A 6,951-nucleotide genomic window follows, 5' to 3' on the forward strand; every position below is an offset into this window, starting at 1 on the left:
CTGGGGTGCACCAACTGAATTGAATCTGATAAGATAAGTAAATTTACGAGGAGGGTGTGAAATGCTAAACAGCAGACAGAAGTACCACAGTTTTTTGCAGGTCAAAAAATATCTGCACAAATTAAAATGTGTGAATGCATTGCACATGCAGCAGACTGAAGGCTGAACTGAAAAAGCAGCTTCAGGTGTCACAACACACTGAGACAACAGCAACAATTCAGACGTGGTCAATGAAATTCGGTTTCATGTGACATCTGGAATTAAAATTGCTAACAAGTAAAAGAATTCTACACGTCTGAATTTAATGCTTTTGAAATATTGGAATTATCTGTGGTTCGCTCTCCTCTGTTTTCTGTCTCAGGCTTAGGCTACTTCTTGAGCATTTTTTTAATTAGTCAGTTGGCTATTTGTCAGCAGATCAGATGAGGATGATAATGATGATGATCATGATAGCATGCTACTAAATATAACTTAAAACATTGAACTTTAACTTTTATGATTTAATAAGCTAAGTATTTAATAAGTTAAAGTTCAAAGTTGTAAGTTACACTATGATGCATATAGGGAATTAAGGAACATTTTATCTTCCTGAGATTGGGTTGCTAAAGTTACAACACTCTCTGTCTCTGAAGATAAACTGATTCTGTATGTCCTTCAATTAATTTTCATGACTTTCAGATATCCCAATGGAAGATTTGTAAGAACGTGTTAAATCATTTGTAAATGTGTTTATGAGATGTTAAAACAGGATGGGTTAAAGGTTAAACAGATTGGAACATGAGTTTATTTTGGATTAAAAAACCCAACCCAGAGATTTTTTTTTTAAGAAGAATTGGGTCAAGGCAAGCTAATTATTTAGGTCACAGGTTCTTTTTGAACTTTGCACTTTCTAAATTGTTGTAGGCTTGTTTTCATTTTATTAAGTGTATGAAAGAGAACTTGAGTAGGCCTATACAATAATAAAGTAACACAATTAATCTTTTGTTAAAATCCATAAGCTATTACACACCTTAACTTACAACTATAGGCTAACTATTAAATGATTCAATAAAATTATTTATTTTCTGCTACAGATTATTATGTAGCCTAAGCAGTAGCCTAATTATAAAACAGACGCATGCAGCCTATTGTGCTGTAACTGATTTTTATTCGTTTATTTGCGCATTAGAGTCAAAACGAAACTGAAAGAACATTGAGCTTGAATCAACTAAAAACGAAAGTGTTGCTCAATGACTCAGGATTCAGCGCTCAGACCTCAGACCTCACGCAGCACTTTCAGCCTCTGAAGAAGAACAGTAAGTAGCATGTCCTTCATTATGCCTTATTTTATGTTTTTTTTTATCCCACTGGAACTTTACCTGGTTATTTGTGAATGACATTTTAAAGTGCATAGGCCTATCACAGAACTGTAAAATACAAATGGATGGAAATCTTCCACCAATGTTTTAGCCGAAATGATATATAGATCAGAAATATTGTAAGATTGGTCCGTGTCGCTTCAGTTTTTTTTTAATACAAAAAATGCAAATACAAAAATTAAAAATTGAAACCAGACGTTCGTTTCTGTGTGTAGCTACTTCATCAGTAGATAGGCCTACTTTTGCTAAATTGATCCTACTTTTGCTAAGATAAACCGATTTTCTATTTTTCCAGTTTTGGTCTTGTAATTTGTGACGTGAGCTGTAGCACAGGGGTGTGGCCGTGGACTGTCTTGTTTAAAAGACTGAACACAGAGGACAACCTTTTTCACCGGAAGTGCCATAGTTTTTATTATTATAAATGTGCTAAATATAAGGCAGTCACGGACTGGTCATCGCGAGCAGCCGGGAAAAGAGAAATTTGGCACATTGCTTGTTTGTATTTACCTACTTATTTAATTCATTTTATTAATAGGCTATACCTTACACACTTGGCCAAGGGATGCATTTTACAGTACAACCACGAGATCATCCCAGTTCATTTTCAGTGGGATAGGAAGCAGAAGGAGGGCAGCTCACCAAGATCCAGATCATTCATGGGAATCTAGCATGAAAGATAAAAAGACTTCCAAGTGAAAAAATACAAAAGATTAAGCATATCTATCTATCTATCTATCTATCTATCTATCTATCTATATACCTATATATATATATATATATATATATATATATATATATATATATATATATATATATAGAGAGAGAGAGAGAGAGAGAGAGAGAGAGAGAGAGAGAGAGAGAGAGAGAGAGATATTGGTCAGGGCTGAGTTTCCCGATAACGTTGTCTCTTAGCGCGCTACGAAGACTCATAAGGTATAACTTAACTGAAGGTATACCATTTCTAGGCGTGTTCCCCGAACTATACCTTAAGAAGCTGCTTAAGATATACCTTCTTACGTGCGACGTTACCGGGTGCTGTCCATGGCGATGGTGCTGAATCTGCTGATATCGATGGCTCGAGAATCAATTATTCTCTCGTGCAAGGGCTGTTTATCTGAGAAAGCGGTGTTCTTTATAAAAAAAAGCACTTTAGAAATAGTTGAAGTTGCATTTATTAGGACTCATGGGATATTATAAAAAGTAATCCAAACTATAATAGCCTATCATAGCATTGCCTACATATTTTAAAATTGTATCATATATTGCTGCCATAATAACCATTTAAATTTGTATGTGCTTTCTTCTCTTTCCCATTTTTGTTCGCTGAGGTGGAGCTGCGATGAAATATTGTTCTTGTAAATACTTTCAAGCATTTCAGTAATAAAAGTGTACATCACGTACGGTGCTCGGCAGTGATCAAAAAGGATTTAAACAGTGAATTTTGAATCTCTTCTCGAAAACGCAGAGATGTGGATTCAGACGGCAATTAAATGACCACACGTCCTGTTTGTCAAAAAACAGTAGGTACTAATTTGGCCAGGGATTTTTACGTGGGTTGGGTGAGAAAAAACACTGATATTATGGATTCGGACGGCACTAAAATCACAGACTCACCCCTGTAAATGTTTAAAATACCGGACGAGCCCATGATAAACAATATCAGCGTCCGAATAGGACTTAACTGACAGTAGCCTTTGCTTTCACTGGCCTTTAAAATCGCTCTTTTATTAAAATACATTTATAAAATTGAATTATATATAATAATATAATTAAAATTCTAACAACAATCAGTGTAATGACAATTTTATTCTTTGCATGAAAACACTTGAATTAGCCTAACTGAACACTGTCTGTGTGTATTAAAACTTCAGAATTATATTCATATTGCCCTGCAACAGTGATAAGGTGAAGCTAAGAGTGGTCCAGACCAACCTTCCGAAAGTATGACTTACAGAAGGTATACTTAACTAAGAACGTTTCGGGAAACACGTATTATCCATAAGGTACAGCTTAAGGTGTAACTTAAGAACGACGTAGCGTTAAGAAGGTTTCGGGAAACTCAGCCCAGGTTTTTAGCTCTCGTTAGCTCTCCAACATTGGTCTCCTCTACAGCACTTAAAAAATAAATTAAAAATCCCACTATAATAGGTTCTATTTATAGAACATTTGTGACCACATCCTAGTGCTGCTTCCTTGTTCCTGCTTCCTAAAGATTAGAACAGGATTTTCAGAGAGAGGCAAAGTAGCCTACGCAGCAATTAAAACGAGAGAGCAAAAAAAAAACAAAAAAACATTTAACACATTTAACCCTTATCCTCTCCTCCTGTGCCTATAACAAATCCTTCCCTATATTATAATTATTCAAATTATATTCCCTAAATTATACTTCTACATTTTTGGGGAAAAACAAATCTGCGGAAACAGTGTAAAAGTAGCCCAATTCCACGGGATAACCCATGCAGCTTTCAATTACGATGCCAATAAATAAATAAATAAATAAATAAATAAATAATGCTGAAAAATAATGTCTTGGAAGCAGTAGTTTACATGGGTCAAAAATGATCAAAACAGAATCTTTTTTTGTGTGTGTGTGCTTTGCTTTTTTGTGGTGGGGCTTTGTAAAAAAAAAAAAAAAAAAAAACTTTAGTGTGGAGCCCGGAGTCCATGTCCACCGAGAATTTTTTTTATTTACATTATTTATATACTAATTATTACTATACATTTTTAGTAAACATGGAAATGGTAGACATGTGCAGGTATAGATAGGCGGGCCAGAGTCCTAAAAAAAAAATCATCCATTTGAAAACATGCAGTAGATCCATACAATAAACTGCCAATAATGTAATTTGTTGACCATAAATGCATTCAAAATGCTGACATTTCATATTTAGACAATTTTTTAACAGGAATGAAAATGAGGCAGCATAAGGATTGAAGGATAATGAATTGATTAATAAAATAACATTTTAATGAAAGTTTGTGTTAATGAAAGGCTAAGATGTAACTAGTTAAAATGCTGAATATTCTAAATTGTATTCTGTTCTTCAACTGTTTTATCTTTCCCCCTCTTTTTTTTTGGACCCAGGACAGACAATGGATTCTGTTGGAGATGAATTCAAGAGAAGTCTTCGTAATAAAGTATCTGGTCTGAAGGAGGTCTATTCCCTTGAGCAATGTCAATTCATACTGTTTTTCTGCACCATTGTTTCTAGTGCTGGAACTGACATTGACGCTGCAATGAAGTACATTGATCAAGTTACAATTGGTGAAGCCAGATTAATAATAAAACATAATTAATTAAACTTAACCAATTTTTTTATTTTTTTTTATGATCCAATTAACAATATACTTTTAACTGCCCTGCAGGCTTCACGCCAGTCATCTTGGTGATACTCCATTCTACGTTTGACCCTGACAGAATTATCCCAGACAGCAACAATGCTATAAAGAGACATGACATATTTGCAGTGGACTGTCTGATTTTTGATAACGAATTACTGAGATGTCAGAAGAATGACAATGCAATTGCTGAAACTGCACAGTACCTCAAATCAAAGGTAGGCATGTTGATCACCATGGACACTTTTCACAAACTGCGATGATGTGTTTCCAGTTATTAACATAAAAATCTAGCAAAGTTTTTATATTTCCATTTTTTTAAATGTACATTTGTAACACTATACTTTTTTTATAAAAAATAAATACAACATAAATACAGGGAGGGAAGGTAGGCTAAATTTGACACCTTTTTCTCTTCTGACTGTTGTAATCAATCTCTTTATATATTTTTCTCGTTTAGAAACTTGTGGAAAAGATATCGTGTATATTTCTTTTCTTTTGCTATTGCAACAATCAGGAATGCAATGATCATATTTGCTGTATAGAAGTTTGCCCATTCATGACAACTTCCGCTTCTGAAACCAGCAAATGTGTGAAAAGGGTCCAAAGTGAAAGATGAATGTGTGTTTTATTGTATTTAACACAAATATATTCATATATTAATTTCCCTTCCAGAATCTGACTTCATATTATTTCTTGAGTAGTAAGTATTCCAAGCTTTACATTCTTCATTCTTCAGTAAAATGTTCACTCTTACTATGCAATAGCGTAATTAATTATAGTTATAAAAATAAATGAAGGAATGTGAAGGAATAAAACAAAAACCTATGGTATTATATTTGATATAAGATGTCTTTCATTCTTGCAGAAGATGGTGGAAATCGAAATCTATCCAGAGACTATAGAGTGCTGGAAATGGCAGACTAATCACTGAGACTCAACGCAAAGATTCCTTTGTTTCGCTCGTTACTCTCGTTGGTTTATTGCTCTTTGCCTTGTTTTCCTCATTATCCTTTTGGCGCTTATTGCATATTTTTTAGTTAAACTGCTTTGTTGATAATTAATCCAGTGCTAATTCACACAGTCTGCCTCTCATTTAATGAAGAATGAAATGAGCATTTTGTGATTTTCAGCAGTAACTGTCAGCCGCTCAAATTATCCTATAATGTCAATGACATACAGAATATCACCAAAACTGCATGTATAGTAGACAGCATGAAGAGAATCACATTTTGAATATAAATTAGCAGGTAACTGGTTATATGATGATGCTTAGAAATGTCTATGTGAGATGTGTTTCTAGTAAAGAAGTATGCATGAACTTCACTTTTTAAATAGGCCTAAGTGTTTTGTGATTGAATAGTTGAGGCACAAACAGTCAACTGTCATTAAATGTGCTAATGTTGCATGTCATTGTTAAATAAAAAAAACAGCCTAGCCTAAATAAACAGCTGTTTCTTGCCACATTTTATTCATGTGTTCTTTCATTGTTCCTATTATTTTTTAGTTTTTAGTATCAAGAGTAAAACTAGAGGTATGTATTCTGCAGGGGAAACAACTCCTTGTCAGGGTTTTTATTATAGTTTTGTATTTATATTATGCTACTACTGCATTTTACTTCTGAATATTTTCAAGGTTGTTACATTATATACTTTTGTGTAGTTTAATGTAAAATCATATGTGAGGGAAAACAGGTTCAGTAGGTTACTTCACATTTGTACGTGAATATTTAATGAAATATGCAGTTCCGAAAATTAAAGTAACAAAATGTAGGTCTGTTGTCACTATATGAACAAATTGTTGCTAACTACAGCTGCGTCCCAAATCAAAGGGCGTATCTGAAGCCCGGACCGGTCTAGCCTACAAGGACTGTTCTTGTCGCCTGGCAACTGTGACAGCTGCCGATGACGAGCGGGAGAAATACTGGACTTTTTTATATTCAATTGGGTTTTATATTCAAACAGGGCTAAACCGAAAATACATGATCCGGCAGCGCCGGGGCTGTAACATCCTCACCATGTCCTCCAGTAAAATATAAAACATAAAAATGACAATAGCCAATTCTGGCTCCATAGCTGTTTACTCAATTAGGCAAGGCAAGGCAAGTTTATTTATATAGCACATTTCTTACACAATGGCAATTCAAAGTGCTTTACATAGAAGAAATTAAAATAATAAAAAGAATTAAGAATAACTAAAACAGTTTAGAAAAATAAAATACAGTACTTTTAAAAATAAAAAAAAAGAATATTAT

At 34.0% G+C, this 6,951-nt stretch overlaps 1 long non-coding RNA gene across 3 annotated transcripts; it reads left to right on the top strand.

Moving 5' to 3' along the window:
- The first annotated feature begins 722 nt into the window (after nt 1-722).
- On the top strand, nt 723-6,153 carry LOC309492066. Of its 3 annotated transcripts, none has more exons than XR_014203419.1 (5): nt 723-1,295; nt 4,444-4,623; nt 4,725-4,915; nt 5,373-5,400; nt 5,566-6,153. It is a non-coding gene; the product is annotated as an uncharacterized lncRNA (long non-coding RNA). The 3 variants fall into 3 exon arrangements; XR_014203420.1 differs by having other exon boundaries at nt 1,246-1,306; nt 4,449-4,623; XR_014203421.1 differs by lacking the exon at nt 723-1,295 and having other exon boundaries at nt 4,066-4,623; nt 5,566-6,152.
- Nucleotides 6,154-6,951: the final 798 nt, after the last annotated feature.

Source organism: Leuciscus leuciscus, assembly GCF_965113295.1.
Source record: "Leuciscus leuciscus genome assembly, contig: HAP1_SCAFFOLD_910, whole genome shotgun sequence".
NCBI classification, from domain to species: Eukaryota; Metazoa; Chordata; class Actinopteri; order Cypriniformes; family Leuciscidae; genus Leuciscus; species Leuciscus leuciscus.